A 12,999-nucleotide genomic window follows, 5' to 3' on the forward strand; every position below is an offset into this window, starting at 1 on the left:
CCAGGTGCTGCTAGTGAGGCTGAGAAAGCCACTGTCACGACTTCCGCCGAAGTCGGTCCCTCTCCTTGTTCGGGTGGCGTTCGGCGGTCGACGTCACCGGCCTTCTAGCCATCGCCAATCCATGTTTCATTTTCCATTTGTTTTGTCTTTGTTTTACACACCTGGTTTCAATTCCCCAATTACGTGTTCATTATTTAACCCTCTGTTTTCCCCATGGTTTTTGTGCGTGATTGTTTTGTGTATATTCGGTCCGTTATTGTGGGCTCGGTATTACGACATGTTATTGGAATATTTGAGTAAAGTTACTTGTGTTACTCATCTCTGCTGTCCTGCGCCTGACTCCTCCGCACCAGCTACATCCAGACCACAACAGCATCACGCACCTAAAAATGGAGTCAGCAGGAGCAGACAACCCCCCTTCGGCGGTCGAGGAGCGTGTCCAGCAGCAAGCGACCATGTTGTAACGTCTCGGCACCGCCATGGATCGCGTGCTGCAGACGATGGACCAATGGGAGAGAGGAAGTGTTCTTCCAGCGCCTCCACCGGCACCACTACAACAGGCACCACCGTTCACCCCTCCTTCACCCGGTCCCAGAGGGATTCGGCTCGCGCTCCCGAGGGAGTATGATGGGACGGCTGCCGGATGCCCGGGGTTCCTACTCCAGCTGGAACTCTACCTGGCGACTGTCCACCCGGCTCTTTCGGGACGTGAGAGCGTGTCCGCCCTCGTCTCCTGTCTCTCAGGGAAAACCCTGGAGTGGGCCAACGCCGTATGGGGGGAAGGAGAAGCGGTGTTGGACCATTACGCGGAGTTCACCAGCCACTTTCGGGCAGTTTTCGACCCGCCCGAGGGTGAACGTCTGTTCCACCTGAGGCAGGGGACGAGGAGCGCACAGGAGTTCGCCTTGGACTTCCGGACCCTGGCCGCCAGCACGGGATGGAACGACAGGGCCCTGATCGATCACCACCGGTGCAGTCTGCGTGAGGACGTCCGTCGGGAGTTGGCCTTGCAGGTACACCACTCTCACGTTTGACCAGCTGGTGGACCTGCCCATCCGGCTGGATAACCTGCTGGCTACCCACGGACGTCCGGATCGGGGCCTGTCAGTTCCATCCCCCAGCACCACCGCTCCGATGCCCGTGGAGCTGGGAGGTGCTGCGCTTAGGGCGACTGGAGGAGGGGCCGTTCCCTGTACCATCTGTGGCCGCAGAGGGCACACTGCTGGGGAGTGCTGGGGAGGTTCCTCTGGGAGTCGAGGCAGCAGGCAGGGCACTCTCGTGTCACCCCAGGCGAGTCGGCACCAGGCTCACTCAGAGCCCCCTGTTGCTCACATGTTTTTGTTTATACATTTTCCTGAGTTTTCCCCGCATTCCCAGCATAAAGCGCTCGTAGATTCTGGCGCAGCTGGGAATTTTATTGACAGAGCATTTGCCCATAGTTTAGGGATCCCCATTGTTCCTGTGGATATACCCTTCCCTGTGCACGTCCTAGATAGTCGACCATTAGGGTCAGGGCTAATTAGGGAGACCACCGCTCCACTGGCCATGGTTACGCAGGAGGGTCACAAGGAGAGAATTAGTCTTTTCCTTATTGATTCTCCTGCGTTCCCCATGGTGCTGGGCCTACCCTGGGTGGCCTGTCATGACACCACTATTTTGTGGCAACAGAGGGCTCTCAAGGGGTGGTCACGAAAGTGCTCAGGGAGGTGTTCAGGGGTTTCTGTCTGTGCTATTACGGTGGAAAGTCCAGACCAGGTCTCCACCGTGCGCATCCCCTCTGAATATGCAGATTTGGCTCTCGCCTTCTGTAAGAAGAGGGCGACTCAATTACCACCCCATCGACGGGGGGATTGTGTGATAAATCTCCTGGTAGACGCAGCACTTCCCAGGAGTCACGTGTATCCCCTGTCACAGGAGGAGACAGCGGCTATGGAAAGATATGTCTCCGAATCCCTGGGGCAGGTGTACATTCGGCCCTCCACTTCACCTGTCTCCTCGAGTTTCTTTTTTGTGAAGAAGAAGGATGGAGGTCTGCGCCCGTGCATTGACTATCGAGGTATCAACCAAATCACTGTGAGGTACAGTTACCCGCTGCCTCTCATAGCCAGTGCGATAGAGTCAATGCACAAGGCGCGCTTCTTCACAAAATTGGATCTCAGGAGCGCTTACAACCTGGTGCGTATCCGGGAGTGGAACGAGTGGAAGACGGCATTTAGTACCACCTCAGGGAACTATGAGTACCTTGTCATGCCGTACGGGTTGATGAATGCTCCATCAGTCTTCCAGGCCTTTGTAGACGAGATTTTCCGTGACCTGCACGGGCAGGGTGTAGTGGTGTATATCGACGACATTCTGATATACTCTTCTACACGCGCCGAGCATGTGTCCCTGGTGCGCAGGGTTCTTGGTTGACTGTTGGAGCATGACCTGTACGTCAAGGCTGAGAAATGTCTGTTTTTCCAACAGTCCGTCTCCTTCCTAGGGTACCGCTTTCCACTTCAGGGGTGGAGATGGAGAGTGACCGCATCTCGGCCGTGCGTAATTGGCCGACTCCCACCACGGTAAAGGAAGTGCAGCGGTTTCTAGGGTTAGCCAACTACTACCGGAGGTTTATCCGGGGCTTTGGTCAGGTAGCGGCTCCCATTACCTCACTGTTGAAGGGGGGACCGGTGCGACTGCAGTGGTCGGCTGAGGCGGACAGGGCTTTAGGTCACCTGAGGGCTCTGTTTACCTCGGCTCCCGTGCTGGCTCATCCGGATCCCTCTTTGGCCTTCATAGTGGAGGTGGACGCGTCCGAGGCTGGGAAAGGAGCCGTGCTCTCTCAGCGCTCAGGTACGCCACCAAAGCTCCGCCCCTGTGCTTTCTTTTCGAAGAAGCTCAGCCCGGCGGAGCGAAACTATGATGTGGGGGACCGGGAGCTGTTGGCTGTTGTCAAGGCTCTGAAGGCTGGAGTACATCTGGGCGGCGAGGAGACTGAACCCTCGCCAGGCAAGGTGGGCCAAGTTCTTTACCCGTTTTGTTTTCACCCTGTCCTACAGACCAGGTTTCCAGAACGCTAAGGCAGACGCACTGTCCCGGATGTATGACACAGAGGAGCGGTCCATAGATCACACTCCCATACTTCCGGCCTCTTGCCTGGTGGCACCGGTGGTGTGGGAGTTGGACGCGGATATCGAGCGGGCGTTACGTACAGAGCCCACTTCCCTCCAGTGTCCAGCTGGGCGTCTGTACATTCCGTCTGCTGTCCGCGACCGTTTGATCTATTGGGCCCATACGTCACCCTCCTCTGGTCATCCTGGCATCGGTCGGACAGTGCGCTGTCTTAGTAGGAAGTACTGGTGGTCCACCTTGGCCAAGGACGTGAGGGTTTATGTTTCCTCCTGCTCGGTGTGCGCCCAGTGCAAGGCCCCTAGGCACCTGCCCAGAGGGAAGTTACAGCCCTTACCCGTTCCACAACGGCCGTGGTCGCACTTATCAGAGGACTTCCTCACGGATCTTCCTCCCTCACAGGGTAACACCACGATCCTGGTCGTTGTGGATCGGTTCTCCTGCCGTCCTGCCGTCTCCTTCCTTTGCCCGGTCTCCCTACAGCCCTACAGACTGCGGAGGACCTGTTTACACACATCTTCCGGCACTATGGGGTGCCTGAGGATATAGTGTCTGATCGAGGTCCCCAGTTCACATCAAGAGTCTGGAGGGCGTTCATGGAACGTGTGGGGGATTCCTAATTTCAACACTGAGATATGCTATGTATTTCTTATGTTATTTTATTTAAAGTTTTATTAAGTTTTCTTGTTTTCCAAATCAACAAACAAAACACATTCCACATTCACAGATGTGGCTGACATAAATAATATAATAGAATATAAAACCAAACAAACAACATATATGCAGCAGCACTATCTGTGATCATGTTAGCTATTTCCAGCTTTAGCTGAGACAACGAGCAAATCATGAGTTTTTACAGCACCTTACACAACATGTACAGTGCCTTCGGAAAGTATTCAGACCCCTTGACTTTTCCACATTTTGTTACGTTACAGCCTTATTCTAAAATTGATCAAATATCAAAACATCCTCAGCAATCAAAACATAAAGACACGGGTTCACATCAAACTGTACATCTAGTATTTTGTGTATAGAAGTATGTATAGATTGCCAAAATGTGGTAATCTCTCTTCAACTCCAAAATACATGCATATAGGTTCCACTTTCAGAGGTACATCTCGTCCAATCAGGAGAAATGTCTGTATTCATTCTATTGAGTCTCACTGGGGTGTAATGACATGTGTATAAACATTTATAATTAGATTCTTTCATTTTTACATTAGTAGAGGAGCAGTATACCTTGTAGCAAACATCCACCCATAACTCATCACTGATCGTCAGACAGAGATCCTTTTCCCAGATTCTATTCACCGTAGTAAAGGAGGAGCCTACGTTCTCAGAAAGGAGTCTATAGATAAAGGAGATTTAGTCTTTGATGGATTGTGCTGTAGCAAGAAGGGTCTCAACTTCATTCAGCTGAGCTCTAAACCTCCCCTTGGAAGTGAATGAGGAAATGACCTGTCTAATTTGAAGATAGATATATTTGTAAATGATGTTGGCACATTGAATTCACTGCAGGGCTCTTGAAAGAATTTCAGTGTAGTTCAGTGAAACACGTCTGAAAAGGTCCTGATCCCCAGAATACACCAAAGATTAAAGTTGGCATCCCTCAGGGCTTTTGGCATGTCTGGGTTGTATACTACAGTGTATAGGTAATCGGAATCCCTCAGGACTTTTGCCAAGTCTGGGTTGCATACTATAGGTGAGTGGCATCCCTCAGGTCTTTTGGCAAGTCTCAGATACATACTATAGGTGAGTGGCATCCCTCAGGTCTTTTGGCAAGTCTAAGATACATACTATAGGTGAGTGGCATCCCTCAGGACTTTGGCAAGTCTGGGTTGCATACTATAGGTGAGTGGCATCCCTCAGGACTTTTGGCAAGTCTGGGTTGCATATCATAAGCGAGTGAGAGCATATCTGGGAGGAAATGCCAAGGTATTTCCTACAGTCCTTCCATGCTAGTGCTGTCAATCACTAAGGTTTTGGCTATGTTGACCACTTAACTAACGTTATTCATGAATATAATTGAGTTTAGGTCAATGAACCACATGATTGGGCCTCTATCTGAATCCACATTTGGTCTGTTTGTGATCCATGTTAGCATGTTGCATATTTGGGTAGACCAGTAGTACAATTGAAGGCAGGGAAAGGCAAGACCACCCTTAGATTCAGGTTTCGATAGAGTGGAGAACTTGATCCTAGGTTTTTTATTGCCCCAAATTGGTGATGCTTTGGTTGTTTTTTTAAATAAACTGGGAGATAACATGGAAGTATCTGAAATAGTTCAATCTAGGGAGGATGTTCATACAGATAACATTGATTCTTCCCTCTAAGCTGATTGGGAGGGAGATCCAGGTTCAGAGATCATTCTAGATTGGATGGGAGGGAGGGATTTCTCAGGGTTGGATATGTAGAGTAAGCCATCATCCTGTACTGAAGACCGTCTGCAGAAACATTCATAATACTTGGATTGCTCCTCATCAACTCCTCCAAAGGCTCCGCCCCCAACCAGTAGAGCAGGGGGGACAGAGAGCATCCTTGTAACACCTGGAACACCTTCTCATTCTCCAGTGAAGCCAGCAGGACAGGGGAGTGGAACACCTTCTCAGCCTCCAGTGAAGCCAGCAGGACAGGGGTGTGGAACACCTTCTCAGCCTCCAGTGAAGCCATCAAGACAGGGGTGTGGAACACCTTCTCAGCCTCCTGTGAAGCCAGCAAGACAGGGGTGTGGAACACCTTCTCAGCCTCCTGTGAAGCCAGCAAGACAGGGGTATGGAACACCTTCTCAGCCTCCTGTGAAGCCAGCAGGACAGGGGTCTTCTGTGCGTTTACTTGATCTATAATTTTGTGAAGAAGAGTGTTTAGTCTTACAGTGAGCAATTTGGTAATTATTTTGTAGTGGAAATCCAACAAGATTATGGGCCAGAAGGAGCAACACTGTAATGAGGGCTGTGTACATAGAGTCTGTGAAAGCTCTGTTTTAACAACACTGTAATGAGGGCTGTGTACATGTAATCTGGGAAAGCTCTGTTTTTGCAAAAATCATACAGCATTGGCATGAAAATTGGGCTAAGCTTGGGCCAAAAAGCTTTGTAGAACTCTCTGGAAAATCTGTCTGGGCCTGGGGACTTGTTAGGTGGCATGGAGATAATTGCCTCTAGGATCTCCTCAGGAGTGAAGGAGGAGTTGATATCTTCTTGGTTGGTCTCTGCTAGTTTTGGTCGCGAGTTTCCCTCTAGGAAGTAATGGATTTCTGCATGCGTACGTTTTCTCTCAGATGTTTATAATAAGCCTAGGCTTCCCGCTAGCGGGACAACTTCCGGTGAAACTGGAGGGCCCGCAATTCAAATAAATAATCATAAAAATTATGGATATTAAATATTTAGGTACATATAAGTGTCTTATGTCGGTTGAAAGCTTAAATTCTTGTTAATCTAACTGCACTGTCTGATTTACAGTAGCTATTACAGCGAAACATGCCATGTGATTGTTTGAGGACAGCGCCCCACATCTAAATATTTTTCCACCGGCACAGGTTTCATAAATTCACATATAGCGATTAAATATTCACTTACTTTTTGAAAATGTTTCTTTGATTTGTCATCCAAAGGGTCCCAGCTATAACATGTAGTGTTGTTTTGTTAGATAAAATCCTTCTTTATATCCCAAAAAGTCAGTTTAGTTGGCGCCCTCGATTTGAGTAATCCACTCGTTCAACATGCAAAGAAATTAATCCGAAAATCTACCCCTAAACTTTGTTTCAACAAGTCAAAATACATTTCTATTAACTCCTCAGATTCCCTAAAATGTAATCAAACTATAATATTTCTTACGGAGGGAAGAATGTTCGATTTTAGCAGGTGCAACCTGTCATCATGGCGCGCGCAAACACGAATTTCCAAGACTGTGTCCCTGTACTAAAACTAATATTTCTTATTCGTTTTTGAAGTTACAAGCCTGAAACCTTGAACATAGAGTGCTGACACCCTGTGGAAGCCATAGGAATTGCATCCAGGGAGCTAATTCTCAGTATGACATTATACTTGCCATTCTAAGAGGATGGTCTCTCTCTCAAAAACATTCCGGTTGGTTTTCTCTTGGATTATCTCCTACCATATCTATAGTATTATATTCTCCTACATTATTTTAACATTTCTACAAACATCAAAGTGTTTTCTTTCCAATGGTACCAATTATATGCATATCCTGGCTTCATGGCCTGAGCAACAGGCAGTTTACTTTGGGCACGTCAAATTGGAAATTGAGAAAAAAGGAGCCTAGCCCTAAGAAGTTGCCATCTAGTTTGATGTTGAGTTCTGTACGTTGGGATCTCAGCTCAGAAAGGATGTGTTCGACAGAGGACGAGGTTAGCAGATGTTGGGCCTCGGGGAGGCTAGCTGTTTCTTGGAGGCTTTTTCTGCGGCTACTTCTCGAGTCCGGGTAAAAATGTCACATGTAATGTCACCTTTTGTAGCCACAATGGCTTTTCTGACTAAAGCTAATGGGGTTCAACTTGAAATGGAGGTAAGATTACAAATTGGAAATGACTTGTGCGGAGCTCTCAGTTCATGCGGCCATCTCATTATCGGGTCACATGATCCCCTCCTATGTATTTCTTATATTTTTACTTCACCTACTTTTCACATTGACAACTATCTTAGTTTAAACTATTAGAGAGCAAATGGAGAGCTTCCAACGCTAAGACAATGTTACTAAAAGGTTGATTTGTGTTACAGCCTGAATTCATAATGGATTAAAATGTTTTTTCCCCTCACCCATCAACACACAATACCCCGAAATGGCAAAGTGAAAACATGTTAGACATTTTGAAAATGTATTGAAAATAAAATAAATTTGTAATGTACCTAAGTATCCACACCCCTTTGCTATGATACACCAAATTGAGCTCCGGTGCATCTAATTTTCTTTAATCATCCTTGGGATGTCGTTACAACTTGATTGAAGTCCACTTGTGGCCAATTCAATTGTTTGGACATGATTTAAAAAGAAACACACCTGTCTATATAAGGTCCCACAGTTGACAGTGCAGAAACTATACCATGAAGTCCAAGGAACTGTCTGTAGATCTCAGAGATAGAATTGTTATAAGTCATATATCTGGGGAAGGCTATAATACAATTTCTAGAGTGTTAAACGTTTCCAAGAGCACAGTGTCTCCATAATTAAGAAAATGAAAAAATGTGTAACTTCCCAGACTGACCAAACTGAGCAACAGGGCAAGAAGGAACCGGGAGGTGACCACGAACCCAATGACCAATCTGACATTACTACAGAGTTCCTTGGTTGAGATGGGAGAACCTGCCAGAAGGACAACAGTCTCTACAGCACTTCACCAATCTGGGCTTTATGGGAGAGTGGCCAGACAGAAGCCACTCCTGAGAAAAAGGCACATGACACCACACCTGGAGTTTGCAAAAAGGCATGTGAAAGACTCTGAGAGCATAAGGCAAAAGTTTCTGTGGTCTGATGAGACAAAAATGTCACTCTTTGGCCTGAATGCAAAGCACTATGTCTGGTGAAAACCAGGCACTGCTCATCACCCGTCTAACACCAACCTTTTGTGAAGCATGGTGGTGGCAGCATCATGCTATGGGGATGCTTTTCAGCGTCAGGGAAACTTGTAAGGATAGAGTGAACAATGAATGGAGCCCAAAACAGGTAAATCCTTGATGAGAACCTGCTTCAGAGTGCAAACGACCTTAGACTGAGCCAAGATTTTTGTTCCAACAGGACAATGACCCCAAGCATACAGCCAAAGCAACGCTGGAATGGCTTCAGAACAAGAATGTGAAAGTCCTTGAGAGGCCCAGCCAAAGCCCAGACTTGAATCACATTGAAAATCTGTGGAAAGACTTGAAGATTGCTATTCACCGCAGCTCCCCTTTATATCCTGTCCTCTTAAACCATGACCTGGTGATAATAGGGACACATGTAGATATGAAGCATTAAAGTGATAAATCAAACTGATTCACCTCATGATTACTATTATATGATTGCAATGGTCCTATAATAACCATGTGACACAGCAAACAGAACATAGAATGCCTAAATGTCAATACCAGTTTTATAATATATTTACCTTTGCCTTTTGGTCTAAATTGTTATTTAAGTGATAATTCCCGAGAAGCCAGTGTTTGGAGAATATATTGGCACAGGTGTTGTTTGGCCCGAGATAAAGTGGAGGGCCAGCAAACCATGCCAATATATCCTCCAAATACCGGCTTTGAGGGCATTATCACTTCTATACAATGGGTTACCAACATATTCAAATAATAATAAGGCCATGCAGCCGAAACGCGTCGGTTTTTTAAAACTTTGTTTCTATTGAACATGCCATACTAAAAAAGGCATTTTAATTAATTATATGAAGAGTGACTTGGTCCTCCTTTCTTTTTGATATTCAAATAATTATTGAAATATGTTTAATTAATTTCATTTTTACGCATTTATTCATACTATTTCATCCTTCCACAAGATATAGTCACATACAAATCTAGGGTTGCTTCCCAAGCCGGCTGGTCGTTCGTTCTATCGTTTGGTTGCTTGAGACTCGACCCAGTCGTTCAGCTTTTTTGTTCTGTATCTATGGACGCGACCCAGTCGGTCGTCCTAAATGTTCCATTGCCATACTGGCTGGCAACGTTCTTATCCCTAGCCTACTACGGCTAACGTGCAGTCACGTCAAACAGTGCAGCCAGAATAATAACAAAGTAGATGCATTTGCATTTGTTAGGGGGCAGTATTGGGTAGCTTGGATGAAAAACGTGTCCAAATTAAGCTGCCTGCTACTCAGCCATAAAAGCTAGAATATGCATATAATTAGTACATTTTGATAGAAAACACTCTGACATTTCTAAAACTGTTTGAATGATGTCTGTGAGTATAACAGAACTCATATGGCAGGCAAAAACCTGAGAAAGAATCCAACCAGGAAGTGGGAAATCTGAGGTTTGTAGTTTTTCAACTCAGCCCCCATTGAAGATACAATGGGATATTAGTTATGTTTCACTTCCCAAGGCTTCTACTAGATGTCAACAGTATTTACAAACTGTTTTGAGGATTCTATTCTAAAGGAGGGGCTCATAAGAGCTCTTTGAGTGAGTGGTCTGGCAGAGTGCCACAGCCTCGGTCTGGCGCGCTCACGTGAAAGGTAGCTACGTTTCATTTGTACAGAAAAAGGAATTGTCCGGTTGGAACATTAATGAAGTTTTATGTTAAAAACATCCTAAAGATTGATTCCATACTTAGTTTGGCATGTTTCTACAGGCTGTAACGGACCTTTTTGAACTTTTCGTCCAAAAGCGCGACCTGAACGCGCTTTTGGATTTGTTTACCAAACTCCCTAACAAAAGAAGATATTTGGACATAACTGATGGACATTATCGAACAAATCAAACATTTATGGTGGAACTGGGTTTCCTGGGAGTGCATTCTGATGAAGATCATCAAAGGTAAGTGAATATTTCAAATGCTATTTCTGAGTAATGTTGACTACCCAATATGGCGGGTATCTTTTTGGCTGCTTTGTTGTCTAAAGGCTGTACTCAGATTATTGCATGGTTTGCTTTCTCCGTAAAGTTTTTTGGAAATCTGACACAGCGGTTGCATTAAGGAGAAGTTTATCTAAAGTTCCATGTATAATAGTTGTATCTTTATCAATGTTTATTTTGAGTATTTCTGTAATTTGATGTGGCTCTCTGCACAATCACCGCATGTTTTAGAACTACTGAACGTAACGCGCCAATGTAAACTCCGATTTTTTTATATAAATATGAACTTTATCAAACAAAACATACATGTATTGTGTAACATGAAGTCCTATGAGTGTCATCTGATGAAGATCATCAAAGGTTAGTGATTAATTTGATCTCTATTTCTGCTTTTTGTGACTCCTCTCTTTGGCTGGAAAAATGGCTGTGTTTTTCTGTGGCTTGGTGGTGACCTAACATAATCGTTTGTGGTGCTTTCGCTGTAAATCCTTTTTGAAATCAGACACTGTGGCTGGATTAACGAGAATTTTATCTTTAAAATGATGTAAAATACTTGTATGCTTGAGGAATTTTAATTATGAGGTTTTTGTTGTTTTGAATTTGGCGCCCTGCACTTTCACTGGCTGTTGCGGGGGTCCTAGACAGGTTTTAAGCTGACATTTATTTGGATATATCCATAACAATGAGCTAATGAGGCGTGATTTCGCCTGACATAGAAAATGTGCTCACTCGTCAGGACACTTGTTCAGAGGAGCTATCCAACAACACATCTAACATAATCACTTCAAACTGAAGCTGGAACGACAGCAAACTAGCTGCACTTTGTTTCATTTGTCCTTTTTTCAATTGACATTTCTTTGTATATATCCATAAAAATGATGCCAGCTGATTCATGATTTCGACTGGCTGAGAAACGCTGCCTGCCTGTCTGTCTCGTCCCGATTCCCGACACGTTCATTACTATGGGACAGCTTGAATATTGAAACAATGTTGCAAATGTCAGAGACAGACAGCAAGGATTTTACAGATTTCCTCTGTTGAAAGCTAAATGTTAGTCTAAAAGAAATGTGAGATAATGTCTAGATGCTTTTTATAGTGGAGATCAAGTTTATAATTTGCCTGGCTGGGCTGATGAGACAGTGGATTGCGCAGTCAGATGGAACAGAGTAAATAGACACTTTAACATCATAGATTCAGTCAGTGGTAACTTGTGGAATAGACACTTTAACATCATAGATTCAGTCAGTGGTAACTTGTGGAATAGACACTTTAACATCATAGATTCAGTCGGTGGTAACTTGTGGAATAGACACTTTAACATCATAGATTCAGTCGGTGGTAACTTGTGGAATAGACACTTTAACATCATAGATTCAGTCGGTGGTAACTTGTGGAATAGACACTTTAACATCATAGATTCAGCCGGTGGTAACTTGTGGAATAGACACTTTAACATCATAGATTCCGTCAGTGGTAACTTGTGGAATAGACACTTTAACATCATAGATTCAGTCAGTGGTAACTTGTGGAATAGACACTTTAACGTCATAGATTCAGTCGGTGGTAACTTGTGGAATAGACACTTTAACATCATAGATTCAGTCAGTGGTAACTTGTGGAATAGACACTGGCTGGAATGTGGTTTTAACCAATCAGCATTCAGGATTAGACCCACCCGTTGTGTAATGCCTCGCAATAGAGTATTCTAATCATTAGGTTTGGAAGTGAATTCACAATTTACAGTCAACTATTTCCAATCAGCAAAGTAAAAGAGATAATGTCCCCTCTCAGCAAAAACTCATATCATGATTATCAACTAGCCCTACCTGAAAGACGTTTGCCTTGTGTTCATGAATGGTGGTTGAAGGATTTAGTAGTCAGTCAGTCTGCCCACGTGCACATAGTTCTCACAATGTGCGTGCGTGTGTGTGGGTAATAACAGTACTACTAGTGCCATTCTACTAGTCATTCTTTTGATAAACACTTTATTACATAATACTCAACACAATGTTTACTACTCTTCAATTGACATTAGAAAATGGTCCTAAGAGGTGGGTGGGGTAAGGGGGGGTCAACATCTATACATGAATTAAAGAAGTCTTAGTGGACAGTATAATATTTACATGACATTAATATTTTCATTATGAGTAAATTATTGTAATTATTTTTCTATTTTGAAAACTTGGATACGATATGTATTTTTACATCTTGTATATTTCACCTACTTTTCTCCTTGAGAACTGCCTTAGTTTGAACTGTTAGAGAGCAAATGGAGAACTTTCAACGCTAAGACAATGTTGTTAAAAGGTTTGAATATTTTCCTGTACAGAAAACTGATACAGTCCTTCAATAATCCTCCTTCATGGTGAAGAGCAGGTGA

Source organism: Salvelinus namaycush, chromosome 11 (assembly GCF_016432855.1).
Source record: "Salvelinus namaycush isolate Seneca chromosome 11, SaNama_1.0, whole genome shotgun sequence".
Lineage (NCBI taxonomy): Eukaryota > Metazoa > Chordata > Actinopteri > Salmoniformes > Salmonidae > Salvelinus > Salvelinus namaycush.